Source organism: Lepidochelys kempii, chromosome 14 (genome assembly GCF_965140285.1).
Source record: "Lepidochelys kempii isolate rLepKem1 chromosome 14, rLepKem1.hap1, whole genome shotgun sequence".
Lineage (NCBI taxonomy): Eukaryota > Metazoa > Chordata > Testudines > Cheloniidae > Lepidochelys > Lepidochelys kempii.
In genome coordinates, this window is record NC_136393.1 from 31,630,847 (window position 1) to 31,644,715 (window position 13,869).

The window sequence follows — 13,869 nt, forward strand, 5'->3', positions numbered from 1 at the left end:
AAAGATGTAAAAGATAGATGGAGTGGATCAAAACAAGAAATAGACCAGATTTGTTTTGTACTCATTTGCTTCCCCCCCTCCCCTGTCTAGGGGACTCATTCCTCTAGGTCACACTGCAGTCACTCACAGAGAAGGTGCAGCGAGGTAAATCTAGCCATGTATCAATAAGAGGCCAGGCTAACCTCCTTGTTCCAATAAGAACGGTAACTTAGGTGCACCATTTCTTATTGGAACCCTCCTTGAAGTCCTGCCTGAAACAAGCACAGACTGGTGGGACCGCATAGTGTTGCAGGTCTGGGACGATTCCCAGTGGCTGCGAAACTTTCGCATGCGTAAGGGCACTTTCATGGAATTTTGTGACTTGCTTTCCCCTGCCCTGAGGCGCATGAATACCAAGATGAGAGCAGCCCTCACAGTTGAGAAGCGAGTGGCGATAGCTCTGTGGAAGCTTGCAATGCCAGACAGCTACCGGTCAGTTGGGAATCAATTTGGAGTGGGCAAATCTACTGTTGGGGCTGCTGTGATGCAAGTAGCCCACGCAATCAAAGACCTGCTGATATCAAGTGTAGTGACCCTGGGAAATGTGTAGGTCATAGTGGATGGCTTTGCTGCAATGGGATTTCCTAACCGTGGTGGGGCCATAGACGGAACCCATATCCCTATCTTGGCACCGGAGCACCAAGCCGGCGAGTACATAAACCGCAAGGGGTACTTTTCGATAGTGCTGCAAGCTCTGGTGGATCACAAGGGACGTTTCACCAACATCAACGTGGGATGGCCAGGAAAGGTGCATGACGCTCGCATCTTCAGGAACTCTGGTCTGTTTCAAAAGCTGCAGGAAGGGACTTTACTCCCAGACCAGAAAATAACTGTTGGGGATGTTGAAATGCCTATAGTTATCCTTGGGGACCCAGCCTACCCCTTAATGCCATGGCTCATGAAGCCGTACACAGGCAGCCTGGACAGTAGTCAGGAGCTGTTCAACTACAGGCTGAGCAAGTGCAGAATGGCGGTAGAATGTGCATTTGGATGTTTAAAGGCGCGCTGGCGCAGTTTACTGAGTCGCTTAGACCTCAGCGAAACCAATATTCCCACTGTTATTACTGCTTGCTGTGTGCTCCACAATATCTGTGAGAGTAAGGGGGAGACGTTTATGGCGGGGTGGGAGGTTGAGGCAAATCGCCTGGCTGCTGGTTACGCGCAGCCAGACACCAGGGCGGTTAGAAGAGCACAGGAGGGCGCGGTACGCATCAGAGAAGCTTTGAAAACCAGTTTCATGACTGGCCAGGCTACGGTGTGAAAGTTCTCTTTGTTTCTCCTTGATGAAACCCCCCGCCCCTTGGTTCACTCTACTTCCCTGTAAGCTAACCACCCGCTCCTCCTCCCTTCAATCACCGCTTGCAGAGGCAATAAAGTCATTGTTGTTTCACATTCATGCATTCTTTATTCATTCATCACACAAATAGGGGGATGACTACCAAGGTAGCCCAGGAGGGGTGATGGAGGAGGGAAGGAAAATGCCACACAGCACTTTAAAAGTTTACAACTTTAAAATTTATTGAATGACAGCCTTTTTTGGTGGGGGCAATCCTCTGTGGTGGAGTGGCTGGTTGGCCAGAGGCCCCCCCACCGCGTTCTTGGGTGTCTAGGTGTGGAGACTATGGAACTTGGGGAGGAGGGCAGTTGGTTACACAGGGGCAGTAGTGGCAGTCTGTGCTCCAGCTGCCTTTGCTGCAGCTCAACCATACACTGGAGCATACTGGTTTGGTCCTCCAGCAGCCTCAGCATTGAATCCTGCCTCCTCTCATCACTCTACCGCCACATTTGAGCTTCAGCCCTCTCTTCAGCCCGCCACTTACTCTCTTCAGCCCGCCACCTCTCCTCCCGGTCATTTTGTGCTTTCCTGCACTCTGACATTATTTGCCTCCACGCATTCGTCTGTTCTCTGTCAGTGTGGGAGAACAGCATGAGCTCAGAGAACATTTCATCGCGAGTGCGTTTTTTTTTTCTTTCTAAGCTTCACTAGCCTCTGGGAAGGAGAAGATCCTGTGATCATTGAAACACATGCAGCTGGTGGAGAAAAAAAAAGGGACAGCGGTATTTAAAAAGACACATCTTATAAAACAGTGGCTACACTCTTTCAGGGTAATCCTTGCTGTTAACATTACATACATAGCACATGTGCTTTTGTTACAAGGTCGCATTTTGCCTCTCCCCACTGCGTGGCTACCCCCTCAACCTTCCCCCCTCCCTGTGGCTAACAGTGGGGAACATTTCTGTTTAGCCACAGGCAAACAGCCCAGCAGGAACGGGCTCCTCTGAGTGACCCCTGAAGAAAAGCACTCTATTTCAACCAGGTGACCATGAATTATATCTCACTCTCCTGAGGATAACACAGAGAGATAAAGAACGGATGTTGTTTGAATGCCAGCAAACATACACTGCAATGTTTTGTTGTACAATGATTCCCGAGTACGTGTTACTGGCCTGGAGTGGTAAAGTGTCCTACCATGAAGGACACAATAAGGCTGCCCTCCCCAGAAACCTTTTGCAAAGGCTTTGGGAGTACATCCAGGAGAGCCGCGAATGCCAGGGCAAAGTAATCCTTTCACATGTATAGTATTTTAAAAGGTACACTCACCGGAGGTCCCTTCTCCGCCTGCTGGGTCCAGGAGGCAGCCTTGGGTGGGTTCAGGGGGTACTGGCTCCAGGTCCAGGGTGAGAAACAGTTCCTGGCTGTCATCTAAAATTACAGAAATTGTAAGTAAAGGCAAGGAAATGCGTTAGATTATCTTTTGTTTTAGTTTGTGAATTTTCCCTATGCTAAGAGGGAGGTTTATTCCTGTTTTTTGTAACTATGAAGTTGAGTGCAGAGGGGAGTCCTCTGTGTTTTAAATCTTTTATTACCCTGTGAAGTTACCTTCCATCCTGATTTTGCAGGTGTGATTCTTTTACTTTTTTCTTTATAATGAAGTTCTTCTTTTAAGAACCTGATTGATTTTTAGTGTCCTAAAAACCAAAGGGTTTGGTCTGTGCTCACTTTGTTAACCTACTGGTTAGTATATTATTCTCAAGCCTCCCCAGGAAAGGGGGTGAAGGGGCTTTGGGACATATTTTGGGGAAATAGGGACTCCACGTTGTCTTTTTCCTGAATCTTTGTCTAAATCACTTGGTGGTGGCAGCAATACCGTCCAAGGGCAAGGAAAGGATTTGTGTCTTGGAGAAGTTTTTAACCTAAGCTGATAGAAATAAGCTTGGGGGTCTTTCATGTGGGTCCCCACATGTGTACCCCAGATTCCAGGGTATTAGTTTCAGTGTATTTACACTCATGATTCTGAAGTAAACTTTTTGATAGTTTTGTGCTAAGTGCCTGTTGTCTAAAAATGAAATATGAAACTAATTTCATAAATACAGTGTATTTAATAAACCTAGATTCTAAATGTAGAAGGATTAAGCACAAGTAATTGGGTCAGGGATTTTACCACTTTAATATAGGACTTTTGTAGTGGATACATATATCAGAAAGGACAACTGCAGACCCATAGCAATGAAAGCATGTAACTCCACTGGTAATAATCAATAATTCAGTCATCTAGTTAGACATTTTATATCTATGAATTCATGATAAGTACAGGGAGTAAAAAGCAGAACCCCAGTGTAATTATACTGGCTAGATTATACAATATAAAATAAACCTTTAAAGAGACTTTCCCAGAGACCCTATTTCATTACACAGTGACCCATCTTCACATTCTTGACATCTCCAGATAAAGGTCTCAGAGTTTGAGAAACTGGGACCCACTTTACTCCTCTTCATTCAAAGCAAGAAAGTCACAAATAAACCATCATCCCAACTCAGTGCCCAGAGCCGAAGTATCACTGCATTTCTGACCTGAATCCATCTCTGCTCCTGAATGTATCAATTAACTAAAACAGTATCAAGAATAAATCATAGTCACACCACGTAAGATAAAGATGGTTCTAGGTCTGTATCAACAAACTTCAGAGCAGGAGCTAATCAGAGGACGTTCAGAGCTTCTTGAGACATAATAATCAAATCTCTTCACAACATGGGAATCTTATCTCTGCCTCTTGCTCTGCATGCCTCTGTTCTAGGAATGTGATTTCATTATCTACTTTAATAACATGTCCTCATTAGATGGCCAGTACTGTCTTACCCGACCCTCTGATATTCATTGGAATCAGCTGTATTGTTGTTCACTTCACCCATCTTCTAGAGTTTCTCTTCTGTGTGGATTCTCTGATGCCTGATGAGGGATGAGCTGTCACGAAAGCTGTTCCCACAGTCCAAGCATTTAAAGGGTCTCTCTCCTGTGTGGATTGTTTGGTGTCTATTAAGGTGTGAGAGACGACCGAAGCTTTTCCTGCACTCAGGGCATTTGTAGGGCTTCTCTCCTGTGTGGATGCTTTGATGTGTATGTAAGCAGTGTCAGGATGAGCTCCACCCTGACATCTGGTGGTGAGGTGTGGCAAGTTGTGGAAAAGAACTTCAGGGGCCGATCTCATTTGCATAGGCACACCCACCCCGCCTAGAATGAAGCCATAGTTGCCCAAATGGTCACTTTGGCTGCTGTGGGATCCCCAGTGTCTCTGTTATTGGGGCAGAAAGAATAAATGGTTATTACCCTGATTATGGGAACTGTGCTTGGAACTGTACTTGGTCTTTTGTTATGATGGAGGGACTCACCATCATCTAAGTAGCACTCGCTAGGCAAGGGTCATGGGTTCCAAAATTCTGTCAATTGAGAGAGGCTGTGGACAAGTATTAATACCTGGTGGTGTGGGTCCCTTGGTGAGGGCCTTACATGCTAATTGCACTTCCTCCTCTCTCCACTGTGGAACATCAGAGCTAATTTTGATTTCATTTGGAGTCTAGTTACAGGCTGCTGAGCTCACTTTGGGTTAACAGTGCACCAGCACTGAGACTCCCCCTACTACAAGCTGAATTCACCAGAGAGCTGAACTGACTAAGAGCTGAAATCACTGAGTGTTGTGTTAAGTAGTGGGGGAGCCTGAAGTTATATTGTGGAGCAGTTTGTGGGACAGCTGGAGTGCCTTGTGGACAAGCTGGTGGAGCAGTTTATGGGACCGTGGGAGCTGCTGGTGGGACGCAGAGCAGTTTGTGGGAGAGATCCGGTAGGTGCCAGAGGATCTGGGGACGGGGACCCCCCAGGTCTGCAGAATTTGAAGATCCCCACAGGACTGATAGGGCCTCAAGCAGAAGTCACAGTGAGGATTGAAGGGGTGGAGAGTAAAGCACTGCTTGACACTGGATCTCAAATGACTATTATATTTCAGTCATTCTACCAACAGATGCTTAGGCACCTGCCTATACAGCCACTGACTGGTGTTGGCCTGTGTGGCCTCAGCATGGATGAATACCCCTACAAAGGGTATGTCATAGTGCACCTGGAATTCACAGAGGAGGTTGCTGGGGTAAGAGAAGAGGTAGACACAGCTGTCTTAATATGCCCTGACCCTAAAGGGACTTCTGATGTGTCTGTGCTGATAGGGACCAACTCCAGTCTCTTCAAGGTACTTGCAGATTACTGCAGAAGGCGGGCTGGGGACCAGTACCTGAATACCCTGATGATTCATATGCTTTGTGCTGAAGCCTATAGGAAAATTGAGAGCGCTAAAAGGGACGCATCTGAGCTACTGCTTGGGGCACTGAAGTATGCGGGCACGACCCCCTTAGTAGTGCCTCCAAGGACGGAGCAAGAAGTGCTTGTCATGAGTACCTGGCTGAAAGGCAGTAAACGGACATTAGCAATGATAGAGCAGCCAATGGGAGGAGAGCTCCCTGAAGGAGTGCTGGTCCCCAGTGGAGTCATAACCCTACCTGCTGAAGCCCAGAAAAGGGTGACTATACTGATTGCTAATGAAATGAGTAGTGATGTTGTTGTGAAGCAAGGACAAAAGATAGCAGACCTCTTTGAGCCTGAGTCGATTGTAAAACCCCAGTGTGAAACTCAAGTTCTGACAATAGACTCAGCTAAGTTTGACTTTGGAGATTCACCAGTGTCCAAGGACTGGAAAGCTCGCCTGAGGAAGAAACTTTGTGAAAGATCCAAGGTGTTCTCACTGCATGAGTGGGATGTGGGATGTGCAAAAGGAGTAGAGCACAATATCAGACTACATGACTCTCGACCTTTCAGGGAGAGATCTAGGAAGATTGCTTTCTCTGAGATGGAAGATGTGTGACATCATCTTCAGGAGCTGGCTGCGAATGGCATCATTACAGAGTCCCGCAGCCCATACGCCTCACCTATTGTGGTAGTCCATAAAAAGAATGGGAAAATCCGGATGTGTATTGACTACCGCACCCTAAACAGCCGTACTGTGGTCGACCAGTTCACTATGCCTCGAGTGCAAGATGCCTTAGACTGTTTGCTGGGAAGCCAGTGGTTCTCTGTGTTGGATCTTCAAAGTGGATACTACCAGATCCCTCTGGGAGGAGAAGATAAGGAGAAGACAGCCTTCATCTGCCCATTAGGGTTTTATCAGTTCGAACACATGCCCCAAGGGATTTCTGGAGCACCTGCCAACTTTCAACGTCTCATGGAGAAAGTTGTGGGAGACATGAATTTACTGCAAGTGTTAGTTTATTTGGATGACCTGATTGTGTTTGTAAGAACCTTAGAGGAGCATGAATAAAGACTTCTTAAAGTGCTTGATAGGTTGGAGGATTATGGTCTGAAGCTTTCAATTGACAAATGCCAGTTCTGCAGAACCTCAGTGAAGTATGTGGGTCACATCGTGTCCCAAGAGGGTGTGAGTACTGATCCTGATAAAATAGAAGCACTCACTACATGGCCGTGTCCAAGTAACTACAGAGAACGCAAGACCTTTCTTGGATTTGGTGGCTACTACTGCAGATTTGCGAAAAACTATGCTACGATTGTAAAGCCTCTGAACGATCGTACCAGGGGACATCAGTCCAGCAAGAACAAATCTAAGACCAAGAATAAGGGGAGCTCCCCAAAGCCTCCTGTGTAGAGACACTATGGCCCCTTTGAACCATTTGGGCCACGGTGGGATGAGAGATGTGAAAGGGCTTTTCAAGAAATCATGACTTGCCTAACTCATGCTCCAGTCCTAGTTTTTGCTGACCCAAGCAAACCATTTATCCTGCATACTGATACCAGTTTGGAGGGTCTGGGAGCAGTCCTGTACCAGGAAGTGGAAGGCAAACGTAAACCTGTAGCCTTTGCCAGCCAAGAATTGTCTGATAGTGAAACTCGCTATCCCACCCACAAGCTGGAATTCTTGGCCTTGAAATGGGCCATCACTGAGAAATTTTGAGACTACTTGTATGGTGCTCAGTTCCAGGTGTGGACAGACAACAATCCACTGACTTATGTGTTAACAAGTGCTAAGCTGGATGCTACAGGGCAGAGATGGGTGGCCGCCTTGGCTATCTATGAGTTCAGCATTCAGTACCGATCAGGGAGAAGCAATGTAGATGCAGATGCATTGTCCAGGCGTCCGCAGGCTCCAGAAGTTGCTGTGATACCCACAAATAGAGTGAGAGCTATTTGCAGTGTGAGTCGCCGAGAGCCAGAGGCCCGTGAGAGCCTTCAGGGATGTGTTGCAGAAGCTTTGGGCCCCCTGAATGCATGCCTTCTGCTTCAGTGAACTATATTGCATTGGACCAATCTCCTTTGCCCATGCTCAATGCGGCTGACTGGCAAGAAGCCCAGCGGCAAGATATTGACATTCATGATACACTACTTGCCAAAACGAAGGGGTGAAGCCCAGCTGTGGTTGTCCCACCTAACCCGGAGGGTAAACTACTATTGAGAGAATGGACCAAACTAAAACTGATTCAGGGAGTGCTACACCGAATGACCACCGATCCTTTACAAAAACAACGAGCACAACTAGTACTGCCAAAAAAGTACAGAGCCCTGGCCATGAGGGCCCTGCATGATGACTTTGGGCATTTAGGGATGGAGAGGACCCTGGAACTTATTCGTAGTAGGTTCTATTGGCCCCAAATACTGAAGATGTTCGCAGGAAATGTGAGACTTGCGCTCGATGTGTTCAAAGGAAAACTCTGCCCACGGGGGCTGCATATCTCAAGAACATCACCAGCAACAAACCTTTGGAATTGGTATGCATTGATTTCTTGTCTGTAGAGGTAGATAAGAGGAATGTTGGGAACATTCTAGTAGTGACTGACCATTTTACACGGTATGCACAGGCATATCCCACACGTGATCAGAGGGCCACCACCGTCGCTCGAATATTGTGGGACAAATATTTCTCAGACTATGGATTCCCGGCTCGGATACACTCTGATCAGGGGCGGGATTTTGAGAGTCACCTTCTGAAGGAGGTGCTGAAGATAGCAGGAATTAAAAAGTCTAGGACAACGCCTTATCACCTCAGTCCCTGGAAAAATCATGGAGCAGGTCCTCAAAGAATCAATCCTGAAGCACTTGCATGAGAGGAAAGTGATCAGGAACAGCCAGCATGGATTCACCAAGGGAAGGTCATGCCTGACTAATCTAATCGCCTTTTATGATGAGATTACTGGTTCTGTGTATGAAGGGAAAAGAGTGGATGTATTGTTTCTAGACTTTAGCAAAGCTTTTGAAACGGTCTCCCACAGTATTCTTGTCAGCAAGTTAAGGAAGTATGGGCTGGATGAATGCACTATAAGGTGGGTAGAAAGCTGGCTAGATTGTCGGGCTCAACGGGTAGTGATCAATGGCTCCATGTCTAGTTGGCAGCCGGTGTCAAGTGGAGTGCCCCAAGGGTCGGTCCTGGGGCCGGTTTTGTTCAATATCTTCATAAATGATCTGAAGGATGGTGTGGATTGCACTCTCAGCAAATTTGCGGATGATACTAAACTGGGAGGAGTGGTAGATACGCTGGAGGGGAGGGATAGGATACAGAAGGACCTAGACAAATTGGAGGATTGGGCCAAAAGAAATCTGATGAGGTTCAATAAGGATAAGTGCAGGGTCCTGCACTTAGGACGGAAGAACCCAATGCACAGCTACAGACTAGGGACCGAATGGCTAGGCAGCAGTTCTGCGGAAAAGGACCTAGGGGTGACAGTGGACGAGAAGCTGGATATGCGTCAGCAGTGTGCCCTTGTTGCCAAGAAGGCCAATGGCATTTTGGGATGTATAAGTAGGGGCATAGCGAGCAGATCGAGGGACGTGATCGTTCCCCTCTATTCGACATTGGTGAGGCCTCATCTGGAGTACTGTGTCCAGTTTTGGGCCCCACACTTCAAGAAGGATGTGGATAAATTGGAGAGAGTCCAGCGAAGGGCAACAAAAATGATTAGGGGACTGGAACACATGAGTTATGAGGAGAGGCTGAGGGAGCGGGGATTGTTTAGCCTGCAGAAGAGAAGAATGGGGGGGGATTTGATAGCTGCTTTCAACTACCTGAAAGGGGGTTCCAAAGAGGATGGCTCTAGACTGTTCTCAATGGTAGCAGATGACAGAACGAGGAGTAATGGTCTCAAGTTGCAGTGGGGGAGGTTTAGATTGGATATTAGGAAAAACTTTTTCACTAAGAGGGTGGTGAAATACTGGAATGCGTTACCTAGGGAGGTGGTAGAATCTCCTTCCTTAGAAGTTTTTAAGGTCAGGCTTGACAAAGCCCTGGCTGGGATGATTTAACTGGGAATTGGTCCTGCTTCGAGCAGGGGGTTGGACTAGATGACCTTCTGGGGTCCCTTCCAACCCTGATATTCTATGATTCTATGATCACCCCCAAGGTGATCCTCAGCCAGAGAGATTCAACCGAACCTTATTAGATATGTTGGGAACTTTGCGACCAGAGCAGAAGGCAACCTGGAGCCAGCATGTTGCATTTCTGGTGCATGCCTACAATGCCACAAAGAACGATGCTACGGGAGTCACCCCATATCTCTTGATGTTTGGGCGAGAACCAAGATTACCCATAGACTTGTGCTTTGGTGTATCAGAGGATGGAGATAGCTATGAAACTCATCAGCAATAAGTATCCCGACTAAGAGAAAAGCTGCGGGATGCTTATCACTTAGCTACCGCTGCGGCTTGGAAGAACGCAGACCGCAACAAACATCAATATGATGCCAGAGTGCATTTGCAGGAGCTCCAGCTGGGGGACAGAGTCCTGCTGCAAAATTTGGGTATTGCTGGCAAACACAAGATAGCTGACAGATGGAAGGCAATACCTTACCTGGCCATGGAAAAGCTGGGAGATCTGCCAATCTACAAGATCAAACCTGAAGACGGTCCAGGGCAAATAAAGATGGTGCATAGAAACCTTTTGCTCCCTGTGGGGGAATTGGTAAGCACCCCTTATGAGATGGGCCACGACAGGGCAGCCGGGCAGAACAGAGGTGCTAGACCAAAGCCAGCATCCAACATAGACAGCAGGCCCTGTGCTGCTAACTTACCCCTATTCTGCACATCTGAGAGTGAGTCTGAGGAGGAAGACACAACCCTGGTGTATTCTGGGATGGAGACAAGATTTCAGTCTCGATCAGCTGAACCAAACGAGAGTTTTCCCTCTTCCACCCTAAACCCCATGGCGGAATTATTTAGGCCCATTTCTGACACCCCTGTGCCCCTGATGAGACCCCCCTGTGATGACACACACAGGTTATTGGACAGTGGAGACACACAGGTAGAGGATGTCCTGGGCACCTTGGACCCTCCAGCGTTAGAACTAGGAGTGCAGGGGCCTATGCCAGTAGTCAAGGGACCCTCAAAGGAAGCCTCTCCATCCGTCACTCAAGAGGATGTTCCCCCTACCTCGGCAACAGAGATTCTCAATAGACGAGACAGGGTGATAAGACCAGTAAAACGGTTAACTTATGATGCACCTGGGGTGACTAGTGAGGAGCCAATACATTTAGCATACAGGCTTGTGGAAGCTAAAGTGGGCTTCCTGAGGCCCTTTGGAGGAAACCAATGAGTTGGTATAAAGGGAGTGTGATTTGTTGGGACGACAAATTCTCGGCTGGGGAGAGGATGTAAGCAGTGTCAGGATGAGCTCCACCCTGACATCTGGTGGTAAGGTGTGGCAAGTTGTGGAAAAGAACTTCAGGGGCTGATCTCATTTGCATAGGCACACCCACCCCGCCTAGAATGAAGCCATAGCTGCCCAAATGGTCACTTTGGCTGCTGTGGGATCCCCACTGTCTCTGTTATTGGGGCAGGAAGAATAAATTGTTATTACCCTGATTATGGGAACTGTGCTTGGAACTGTACTTGGCCTTTTGTTATGATGGAGGGACTCACCATCATCTAAGTAGCACTCACTAGGCAAGGGTCATGGGTTCCAAAACTCTGTGAATTGAGAGAGGATGGGGATAAGTATTAATACTTGGTGGTGAGGGCCTTACATGCTAATTGCACTTCCTCCTCTCTCCATTGTGGAATGTCAGAGCTAACTTTGATTTCATTAGGAGTCTAGTTACAGGCTGCTGAGCTCACTTTGGGCTAATGATGCACCAGCACGGAGGCTCCCATACTACAAGCTGAATTCATCAAAGAGCAGAGCTGACATCACTGAGTGTTGTGTTAAGTAGCGGGGGAGCCTGAAGATATATTGTGGAGCAGTTTGTGGCACAGCTGGAGTGCCTTGTGGACAGGCTGGTAGAGCAGTTCATAGGATGGCAGGAGCTGCTGGTGGGACGTGAAGCAGTTCGTGGGCCGTCGGGAGCTGCTGGTGGGCTGCAGATCTGAGCAAAGCAGTTTGTGGGGTGGCTGGTGGAGTGGAGTGAAGGCCTATGGAGTTGTGGAGCGGTCAACTTCAGATCATGTAAGATGCCTTTTACCCCCGCCCCCATCTCCACCCAGGTTGGGAGGTAAAGCTCTGTAGATAAACTTTTGAACTCTGGGGCTGCCCTGACTAGGGACAGAGACTTTTAGGTCATTGGACTTCTGGGACTATGGGTGATTTGGGGTTGCTGGACTCAAGAACCAAAGGGAAAGGGCATGCCCCAATTTGCTTTGGGTGGGTTTTTTTGCTCATGGGTTGTGTTATGAATCTTCTTGGTGGTGTTTCCCCACATTGTTTCTCTCTGTTATTAAAAGGCTTTTTGCTACACTCAGACTAGGTGCTTGCGAGAGGGGAAGTATTGCCTCTTGGAGGCGCCCAGCGGGAGTGGTATATATTTGTCCCAGGTCACTGGGTAGGGGCTCGAGCCAGTTTGCATTGTGTTATTGGAATGGATCCCCTAGATATTGAACCCGGCCCTTGTTGCTGCCAACTCTGACGGGCAGAAGGGTTACACGTAATAAGGTTTGAGCTGTCACTGAAGCTTTTCCCACAGTTGGGGCATATATAGGGTCTCTCCCCCTTATGGGTTTTTTTATGTGAAATAAGGTGGGAGCTCAGACTAAAGCTTTTTCCACACTCGTTGCATTTGTAGGGTCTCTCCCGGTGTGGGTTCTCTGGTGTTTAGTGAGGTCTGAGCTCTGGCTAGAGATTTTCTCACAGTCAAGACACTTATAGGGCTTCTCTGCAGTGTGCATTTTCTGATGTGTCATAAGGACTGAGTTGTAACTGAAGCTTTTCCCACAGTCGGGGCATTTATAGGGCCGCTCTCCTGTGTGGATTCTCTGGTGTATAAGAAGATTGGACTGCTGATTGAAGCTTTTTCCACACTCAGAGCATCTATATGGTTTCTCCTCTGTGTGGGTTCTCTGATGTGAAATAAGGTGTGAATAAGCTGCAGTTGAAGCTTTTCTCACAGTCTAGACACTTATAGGGTTTCTCTCCTTTGTGGATTCGCTGGTGAGTAATAAGGGCTGATTTCCAAAGGAAGCTTCTCTCACAGTCACTGCATAAGTTCAGTTCCTCTCCAGAGGCGATTCTCTGTAGTACAGGCTCTTTGGTTTCTTTGAACGCTCTGCTCCTGTGAGTGGATTCATGCTGGATCTCCCCTGCTTGGTTTCGCAGCTGCCTCTCTGGCCTACGCTGACCCTGACGGGCTTCTCCCTGTTCAGTGCTCTGGAAACCTTTCCCTGTGGCTCTACCCGATAAATTCACCTTTGGTCCTACCTGCTCAGAATCTTCCTTCTTGTTCTCCCTCACCGTCCCGTCCCCTGCTGGGGTAGAGAAAGAATCCAGACAGGAATCATTCACTGTGCTGAGGGGAAGGGGAATAGCAAAGGGAGGGTAAAAAACTAATTACTGGGGACTTAAAAGACATCAGGAGGAAAAATCCCCCCCACCCCAACTTTATTTCAAAGGAGGAAGAGGAAGGGACCAATTCAACCTCCTATCCTATCTGAATATAGCTGAAGATTGGTGAAAACTCAGTGATGTCTGCCAAGGGGATATAACTAAATTCTTTTTGAGTCAGTTTCACCAATTCCTCTCCTGTTTGGGTGCCTTTTGAGATCCTTTTCCTTGTAGCCCTGGAGATTGGGAACCACAGGCACTGGCTTCTGATTTTCCCTGGGGGTGCTCAACCCCCACTTAGCCCTAGCCCTTTCCCCCACGGTCCAATCCCTGACCTGCCTCTTCCTGTCCCACCCTACTCCACCCCTTCCCTCAAGGCTTCACCCCCACCCCGCCCTCTTTCTACCCCCTCCCCATGCCTCTCCCCTCCCTCCCAGTGCCTCCTGCATGCCGTGGAACAGCTGTTACGCAGTGTCCAGGAGGCACTGGAAGGGAGGGGGAGGAGTTGATTGGCAGGGCTGCCTGTGGGCAGGAGGGGGGAGCTTGGCTGCTGGTGGGTATTGAGCACCTGCTGATTTTTCTCCGTGGATGCTCCAACCCTGGAGCACCCATGGAATTGGCACCTGTGTTGAGGACCCATGACTTCTGCCCTCATTCCAGCTGGGAGATCAGGTCAGGTTTGAAAAATGGAAATCCTGCACG

General features: G+C 48.1%; 1 long non-coding RNA gene across 1 annotated transcript; it reads right to left on the reverse strand.

Moving 5' to 3' along the window:
• Positions 1-1,471: 1,471 nt before the first annotated feature.
• On the reverse strand, positions 1,472-13,501 carry LOC144929431 (uncharacterized). The gene is made up of 3 exons (XR_013634662.1): positions 13,045-13,501; positions 2,642-2,743; positions 1,472-2,070 (listed from the first exon to the last, which is right to left on the reverse strand). It is a non-coding gene; the product is annotated as an uncharacterized LOC144929431 (long non-coding RNA).
• Positions 13,502-13,869: the final 368 nt, after the last annotated feature.